Raw genomic sequence first — 9,164 nt, forward strand, 5'->3', positions numbered from 1 at the left:
TGGCCCTCGGCAGTGGCGCAGGCTCCCCGGGCAGGTGAAGGCTGAGCAGACGGGCAGCCACAAGGGGCATTTGTCACTTTCCTGTCAGTTCAGCTGAGAGCCCAGCGCCGGCCACACGGTGTCAGCCACGGGGGAGGGGGCGTCCTGCGTGGGGGGGTGGAAGGTGCCCCTGGGAGGCGGGGTGGGACCCGGACCCGCCCTCTGGAGAGGTGTCAGCTATGGGGGAGGGGGCGTGTCCTGCGTGGTGGGGGGGAAGGTGCCCCTGGTAGGCGGGGTGGGACCCGGACCCGCCCTCTGGAGAGGTGTCAGCTATGGGGGAGGGGGCGTGTCCTGCGTGGGGGGGGGGAAGGTGCCCCTGGTAGGCGGGGTGGGACCCGGACCTGCCCTCTGGAGAGGTGTCAGCTATGGGGGAGGGGGCGTGTCCTGCGTGGTGGGGGGGAAGGTGCCCCTGGTAGGCGGGGTGGGACCCGGACCCGCCCTCTGGAGAGGTGTCAGCTACAGGGGAGGGGGCGTGTCCTGCGTGGGGGGGGGGAAGGTGCCCCCGGGAGGCGGGGTGGGACCCGGACCTGCCCTCTGGAGAGGTGTCAGCTACGGGGGAGGGGGCGTGTCCTGCGTGGGGGGGGGAAGGTGCCCCTGGTAGGCGGGGTGGGACCCAGACCCGCCCTCTGGAGAGGTGTCAGCTACGGGGGAGGGGGCGTGTCCTGCGTGGGGGGGTGGAAGGTGCCCCCAGCAGGAGGGGTAGATCCCGCCCTCCGGAGAAGTGTCAGCTACGGGGGAGGGGACGTGTCCTGCGTGGGGGGGTGGAAGGTGCCCCCAGCAGGAGGGGTAGATCCCGCCCTCCGGAAAAGTGTCAGCTACGGAGGAGGGGACGTGTCCTGCGTGGGGGGGTGGAAGGTGCCCCCAGCAGGAGGGGTAGATCCCGCCCTCCGGAAAAGTGTCAGCTACGGGGGAGGGGGCGTGTCCTGCGTGGGGGGGTGGAAGGTGCCCCCAGCAGGAGGGGTAGATCCCGCCCTCCGGAAAAGTGTCAGCTACGGGGGAGGGGGCGTGTCCTGCGTGGGGGGGGGAAGGTGCCCCCGGGAGGCGGGGTGGGACCTGGACCCGCCCACTGGAGAGCTGTCAGCTACGGGGGAGGCGCCGTGTCCTGCGTGGGGGGGGAAGGTGCCCCCGGGAGGCGGGGTGGGACCTGGACCCGCCCTCTGGAGAGGTGTCAGCCACGGGGGAGGGGGCGTCCTGCGTGGGGGGGGGAAGGTGCCCCTGGGAGGCGGGGTGGGACCTGGACCCGCCCTCTGGAGAGGTGTCAGCCACGGGGGAGGGGGCGTGTCCTGCGTGGGGGGGGAAGGTGCCCCTGGGAGGCGGGGTGGGACCTGGACCCGCCCTCTGGAGAGGTGTCTTGCGCAGGGTGTGCAGAGTCGCACGTGTGGTTCTGGCAGGGTCTGTGCTGCCGTGGGGGGGCCCGGCCGGGGGGGCTTAGAGAGCCTGAAGGCCGGACGAGGGGCTGATTGCGTTCAGGAGGGGGCTCCCCAGGGAAGGGGGCTGCAGCTGGCTGATGCCCCTTGGGGGCTGCCCACCCAAGGACTGAAGGGGCTTGGCCAGGGCAGTAATGCTGTTGGCCCCGCTCTCACCTGCTGGAAAGCCCGGTCCCCGGGCGAGCCCCGACCCTCCCTCCGCCACGTCCACCCAGCCCTCCGCTTTCCCTGCTTGCCCCACTCCCAGCCCCGACCCTCCCTCCGCCACGTCCACCCAGCCCTCCGCTTTCACTGCTTGCCGCACTCCCAGCCCCGACCCTCCCTCCGCCACGTCCACCCAGCCCTCCACTTTCACTGCTTGCCGCACTCCCAGCCCCGACCCTCCCTCCGCCACGTCCACCCAGCCCTCCGCTTTCACTGCTTGCCGCACTCCCAGCCCCGACCCTCCCTCCGCCACGTCCACCCAGCCCTCCGCTTTCACTGCTTACTCCACTCCCAGCCCCGACCCTCATCCTCCACGTCCACCCAGCCCTCCGCTTTCACTGCTTGCCCCACTCCCAGCCCCGACCCTCCCTCCGCCACGTCCACCCAGCCCTCCGCTTTCACTGCTTGCCCCACTCCCAGCCCCAACCCTCCCTCCGCCACGTCCACCCAGCCCTCCGCTTTCACTGCTTGCCCCACTCCCAGCCCCGACCCTCCCTCCGCCACGTCCACCCAGCCCTCCGCTTTCACTGCTTGCCCCACTCCCAGCCCCCGCCCTCCCTCCCTCCGCCACGTCCACCCAGCCCTCCGCTTTCACTGCTTGCCCCACTCCCAGCCCTGACCCCGACCCTCCCTCCGCCACGTCCACCCAGCCCTCCGCTTTCACTGCTTGCCCCACTCCCAGCCCCGACCCTCCCTCCGCCACGTCCACCCAGCCCTCCGCTTTCACTGCTTGCCCCACTCCCAGCCCCGACCCCGACCCTCCCTCCGCCACGTCCACCCAGCCCTCCGCTTTCACTGCTTGCCCCACTCCCAGCCCCGGCCCTCCCTCCGCCACGTCCACCCAGCCCTCCGCTTTCACTGCTTGCCCCACTCCCAGCCCCCGCCCTCCCTCCCTCCGCCACGTCCACCCAGCCCTCCGCTTTCACTGCTTGCCCCACTCCCAGCCCTGACCCCGACCCTCCCTCCGCCACGTCCACCCAGCCCTCCGCTTTCCCTGCTTGCCCCACTCCCAGCCCCGACCCCGACCCTCCCTCCGCCACGTCCACCCAGCCCTCCGCTTTCACTGCTTGCCCCACTCCCAGCCCCGACCCTCATCCTCCACGTCCACCCAGCCCTCCGCTTTCACTGCTTGCCCCACTCCCAGCCCCGACCCTCCCTCCGCCACGTCCACCCAGCCCTCCGCTTTCACTGCTTGCCGCACTCCCAGCCCCGACCCTCCCTCCGCCACGTCCACCCAGCCCTCCGCTTTCCCTGCTTGCCCCACTCCCAGCCCCGACCCTCCCTCAGCCACGTCCACCCAGCCCTCCGCTTTCACTGCTTGCCCCACTCCCAGCCCCGGCCCCGGCCCTCCCTCCGCCACGTCCACCCAGCCCTCCGCTTTCACTGCTTGCCCCACTCCCAGCCCCGACCCTCCCTCCGCCACGTCCACCCAGCCCTCCGCTTTCCCTGCTTGCCGCACTCCCAGCCCCGACCCTCCCTCCGCCACGTCCACCCAGCCCTCCGCTTTCACTGCTTGCCCCACTCCCAGCCCCGACCCTCCCTCCGCCACGTCCACCCAGCCCTCCGCTTTCACTGCTTGCCCCACTCCCAGCCCCGACCCTCCCTCTGCCACGTCCACCCAGCCCTCCGCTTTCACTGCTTGCCCCACTCCCAGCCCCGACCCTCCCTCCGCCACGTCCACCCAGCCCTCCGCTTTCACTGCTTGCCCCACTCCCAGCCCCGGCCCCGACCCTCCCTCCGCCACGTCCACCCAGCCCTCCGCTTTCACTGCTTGCCCCACTCCCAGCCCCGACCCTCCCTCCGCCACGTCCACCCAGCCCTCCGCTTTCACTGCTTGCCCCACTCCCAGCCCCGACCCTCCCTCCGCCACGTCCACCCAGCCCTCCGCTTTCACTGCTTGCCCCACTCCAAGCCCCGACCCTCCCTCCGCCACGTCCACCCAGCCCTCCGCTTTCACTGCTTGCCACACTCCCAGCCCCGACCCTCCCTCCGCCACGTCCACCCAGCCCTCCGCTTTCACTGCTTGCCACACTCCCAGCCCCGACCCCGACCCTCCCTCCGCCACGTCCACCCAGCCCTCCGCTTTCACTGCTTGCCACACTCCCAGCCCCGACCCTCCCTCCGCCACGTCCACCCAGCCCTCCGCTTTCACTGCTTGCCGCACTCCCAGCCCCGACCCTCCCTCTGCCACGTCCACCCAGCCCTCCGCTTTCACTGCTTGCCCCACTCCCAGCCCCGACCCTCCCTCAGCCACGTCCACCCAGCCCTCCGCTTTCCCTGCTTGCCCCACTCCCAGCCCCGACCCTCCCTCCGCCACGTCCACCCAGCCCTCCGCTTTCACTGCTTGCCGCACTCCCAGCCCCGACCCTCCCTCCGCCACGTCCACCCAGCCCTCCGCTTTCACTGCTTGCCGCACTCCCAGCCCCGAACCTCCCTCCGCCACGTCCACACAGCCCTCCGCTTTCACTGCTTGCCCCACTCCCAGCCCCGGCCCCGACCCTCCCTCCGCCACGTCCACCCAGCCCTCCGCTTTCACTGCTTGCCGCACTCCCAGCCCCGAACCTCCCTCCGCCACGTCCACCCAGCCCTCCGCTTTCACTGCTTGCCGCACTCCCAGCCCCGAACCTCCCTCCGCCACGTCCACCCAGCCCTCCGCTTTCACTGCTTGCCACACTCCCAGCCCCGACCCTCCCTCCCTCCGCCACGTCCACCCAGCCCTCCGCTTTCACTGCTTGCCGCACTCCCAGCCCCGACCCTCCCTCCGCCACGTCCACCCAGCCCTCCGCTTTCACTGCTTGCCCCACTCCCAGCCCCGACCCTCCCTCTGCCACGTCCACCCAGCCCTCTGCTTTCACTGCTTGCCACACTCCCAGCCCCGACCCTCCCTCCGCCACGTCCACCCAGCCCTCCGCTTTCACTGCTTGCCCCACTCCCAGCCCCGACCCTCCCTCTGCCACGTCCACCCAGCCCTCTGCTTTCACTGCTTGCCACACTCCCAGCCCCGACCCTCCCTCCCTCCGCCACGTCCACCCAGCCCTCCGCTTTCACTGCTTGCCCCACTCCCAGCCCCGACCCTCCCTCTGCCACGTCCACCCAGCCCTCCGCTTTCACTGCTTGCCCCACTCCCAGCCCCGACCCTCCCTCCGCCACGTCCACCCAGCCCTCCGCTTTCACTGCTTACCCCACTCTCAGCCCCGACCCTCCCTCCCTCCGCCACGTCCACCCAGCCCTCCGCTTTCACTGCTTGCCCCACTCCCAGCCCCGAACCTCCCTCTGCCACGTCCACCCAGCCCTCTGCTTTCACTGCTTGCCACACTCCCAGCCCCAACCCTCCCTCCGCCACGTCCACCCAGCCCTCCGCTTTCACTGCTTGCCCCACTCCCAGCCCCGACCCTCCCTCTGCCACGTCCACCCAGCCCTCCGCTTTCACTGCTTGCCACACTCCCAGCCCCAACCCTCCCTCCGCCACGTCCACCCAGCCCTCCGCTTTCACTGCTTGCCGCACTCCCAGCCCCGACCCCGACCCTCCCTCTGCCACGTCCACCCAGCCCTCCGCTTTCACTGCTTGCCGCACTCCCAGCCCTGACCCCGACCCTCCCTCCGCCACGTCCACCCAGCCCTCCGCTTTCACTGCTTGCCGCACTCCCAGCCCCGACCCTCCCTCCCTCCGCCACGTCCACCCAGCCCTCCGCTTTCACTGCTTGCCCCACTCCCAGCCCCGACCCTCCCTCTGCCACGTCCACCCAGCCCTCCGCTTTCACTGCTTGCCACACTCCCAGCCCCAACCCTCCCTCCGCCACGTCCACCCAGCCCTCCGCTTTCACTGCTTGCCCCACTCCCAGCCCCGACCCTCCCTCTGCCACGTCCACCCAGCCCTCCGCTTTCACTGCTTGCCGCACTGCCAGCCCCGACCCTCCCTCCGCCACGTCCACCCAGCCCTCCGCTTTCACTGCTTGCTCCACTCCCAGCCCCGACCCTCCCTCCGCCACGTCCACCCAGCCCTCCGCTTTCACTGCTTGCCCCACTCCCAGCCCCGACCCTCCCTCCGCCACGTCCACCCAGCCCTCCGCTTTCACTGCTTGCCCCACTCCCAGCCCCGACCCTCCCTCCGCCACGTCCACCCAGCCCTCCGCTTTCACTGCTTGCCGCACTCCCAGCCCCGACCCCGACCCTCCCTCTGCCACGTCCACCCAGCCCTCCGCTTTCACTGCTTGCCGCACTCCCAGCCCTGACCCCGACCCTCCCTCCGCCACGTCCACCCAGCCCTCCGCTTTCACTGCTTGCCGCACTCCCAGCCCCGACCCTCCCTCCCTCCGCCACGTCCACCCAGCCCTCCGCTTTCACTGCTTGCCCCACTCCCAGCCCCGACCCTCCCTCCGCCACGTCCACCCAGCCCTCCGCTTTCACTGCTTGCCGCACTCCCAGCCCCGACCCTCCCTCCGCCACGTCCACCCAGCCCTCCGCTTTCACTGCTTGCCCCACTCCCAGCCCCGACCCTCCCTCCGCCACGTCCACCCAGCCCTCCGCTTTCACTGCTTGCCGCACTCCCAGCCCCGACCCTCCCTCCGCCACGTCCACCCAGCCCTCCGCTTTCACTGCTTGCCCCACTCCCAGCCCCGACCCTCCCTCCGCCACGTCCACCCAGCCCTCCGCTTTCACTGCTTGCCCCACTCCCAGCCCCGACCCTCCCTCCGCCACGTCCACCCAGCCCTCCGCTTTCACTGCTTGCCGCACTCCCAGCCCCGACCCCGACCCTCCCTCTGCCACGTCCACCCAGCCCTCCGCTTTCACTGCTTGCCGCACTCCCAGCCCTGACCCCGACCCTCCCTCCGCCACGTCCACCCAGCCCTCCGCTTTCACTGCTTGCCGCACTCCCAGCCCCGACCCTCCCTCCCTCCGCCACGTCCACCCAGCCCTCCGCTTTCACTGCTTGCCCCACTCCCAGCCCCGACCCTCCCTCCGCCACGTCCACCCAGCCCTCCGCTTTCACTGCTTGCCGCACTCCCAGCCCCGACCCTCCCTCCGCCACGTCCACCCAGCCCTCCGCTTTCACTGCTTGCCCCACTCCCAGCCCCGACCCTCCCTCCGCCACGTCCACCCAGCCCTCCGCTTTCACTGCTTGCCCCACTCCCAGCCCCGACCCTCCCTCCGCCACGTCCACCCAGCCCTCCGCTTTCACTGCTTACTCCACTCCCAGCCCCGACCCTCCCTCCGCCACGTCCACCCAGCCCTCCGCTTTCACTGCTTGCTCCACTCCCAGCCCTGACCCTCCCTCCGCCACGTCCACCCAGCCCTCCGCTTTCACTGCTTGCCCCACTCCCAGCCCCGACCCTCCCTCCCTCCGCCACGTCCACCCAGCCCGCCGCTTTCACTGCTTGCCCCACTCCCAGCCCCGACCCTCCCTCCGCCACGTCCACCCAGCCCTCCGCTTTCACTGCTTGCCCCACTCCCAGCCCCGACCCTCCCTCCGCCACGTCCACCCAGCCCTCCGCTTTCACTGCTTGCCGCACTCCCAGCCCCGGCCCCGACCCTCCCTCCGCCACGTCCACCCAGCCCTCCGCTTTCACTGCTTGCCCCACTCCCGGCCCCGACCCTCCCTCCGCCACGTCCACCCAGCCCTCCGCTTTCACTGCTTGCCCCACTCCCGGCCCCGACCCTCCCTCCGCCACGTCCACCCAGCCCTCCGCTTTCACTGCTTGCCCCACTCCCGGCCCCGACCCTCCCTCCGCCACGTCCACCCAGCCCTCCGCTTTCGCTGCTTGCCCCACTCCCAGCCCCGGCCCTCCCTCCGCCACGTCCACCCAGCCCTCCGCTTTCCCTGCTTGCCCCACTCCCAGCCCCGACCCTCCCTCCGCCACGTCCACCCAGCCCTCCGCTTTCACTGCTTGCCGCACTCCCAGCCCCAACCCCGACCCTCCCTCCGCCACGTCCACCCAGCCCTCCGCTTTCACTGCTTGCCCCACTCCCAGCCCCGACCCTCCCTCCGCTACGTCCGCCCAGCCCTCCGCTTTCACTGCTTGCCCCACTCCCAGCCCCGACCCTCCCTCCGCCACGTCCACCCAGCCCTCCGCTTTCACTGCTTGCCCCACTCCCAGCCCCGACCCTCCCTCCGCCACGTCCACCCAGCCCTCCGCTTTCGCTGCTTGCCCCACTCCCAGCCCCGACCCCGACCCTCCCTCCGCCACGTCCACCCAGCCCTCCGCTTTCACTGCTTGCCGCACTCCCAGCCCCGACCCTCCCTCCGCTACGTCCGCCCAGCCCTCCGCTTTCACTGCTTGCCCCACTCCCAGCCCCGACCCTCCCTCCGCCACGTCCACCCAGCCCTCCGCTTTCACTGCTTGCCGCACTCCCAGCCCCGACCCCGACCCTCCCTCTGCCACGTCCATCCAGCCCTCCGCTTTCACTGCTTGCCGCACTCCCAGCCCCGACCCTCCCTCCGCTACGTCCGCCCAGCCCTCCGCTTTCACTGCTTGCCGCACTCCCAGCTCCGGCCCCGGCCCCGCTGTCTCCTGGAGGGGCGCCCCAGCAGCAGGAGAGGAGCTGAGGTGGCCTCGCCTCCGCTGGGGGCCTGGTTCAAAGGGCAGCTGGACAGACCCTGCCCAAAGGGGACCCCAGGGCCTCCCAGGAGCCTGCCTGAGCACACTGCCCGGCATGCTCCCCTTCCTGCTGGCCCAGCTCCCCTGCAGCTGAACGCTGGGGGGCCCGCCCGCCCAGGAGAGACTCCGGTGCCCCCAGCTGGTTAGCAGAGCGCCCATGGCCGGCAGCAGGTGCGTATATCGGTGGTGCACATCCGCACGTACCATGGTGCATGGAGCAACAGTTATTCTGCACGTGGCTGGAAAAAGAGAGGCAACTTTGCCATTGCCCCCTGCTCCCAGGGTGACTCTCCAGCGGCCATGCCCCCCCGCCGTAGCCAGCCTGCTGGAGTCCTACAAGCCGTCCCCGGTTGCGGTCGGTGGGGTGGGGCGGCCTGGGGGAGAGGCAGCCGGCAATTGCAGGCCCTGACGCAGAGCATCCCCTGCCTCTGGCCGCATCCGACCCCCCCGGTGGCACCCCCAGCTCCCCATCCCCCACGTTAATTTCCTTTTCCCTTCTGACGCCTGGGGGGGTTCAACGCGGCCGGGCTTGGCCTCTGGCCTCGGTTCCCTCCCTGGGGGCGGAGGGGTGGGGCTGAGCCCGGAGGGGAGGGTTTGCAGCTGCCCCAGTGCCTGGGGGCGGGGCTGGGGGCAGCGGAGAGTCAATCGAGGAGAAAGGAATCAAATAGGAGCTGTGCATCTTCCTCCCAGGCGCCGAGCTCCTGGCTGGGGGCTGCGGGGAGACAGGGAGGGACTGAGCGCCCAGGGCAAGGCCAGGCCTGGTGCCGCTGTTCCCGGGAGGAAGCACTTTGGGCGGATGAGCGGGGGCGAGGGAAGGGTCAAAAGCAGCTGGCGCTGTGGGACTCGGCCCGGGTTTCCGCGGTCCCTGCGCTGAGGGGTGGGTGGCCAGCAATCCCCC

The sequence above is a fragment of the Pelodiscus sinensis genome, chromosome 24 (assembly GCF_049634645.1).
Source record: "Pelodiscus sinensis isolate JC-2024 chromosome 24, ASM4963464v1, whole genome shotgun sequence".
Classification (NCBI taxonomy): Eukaryota; Metazoa; Chordata; order Testudines; family Trionychidae; genus Pelodiscus; species Pelodiscus sinensis.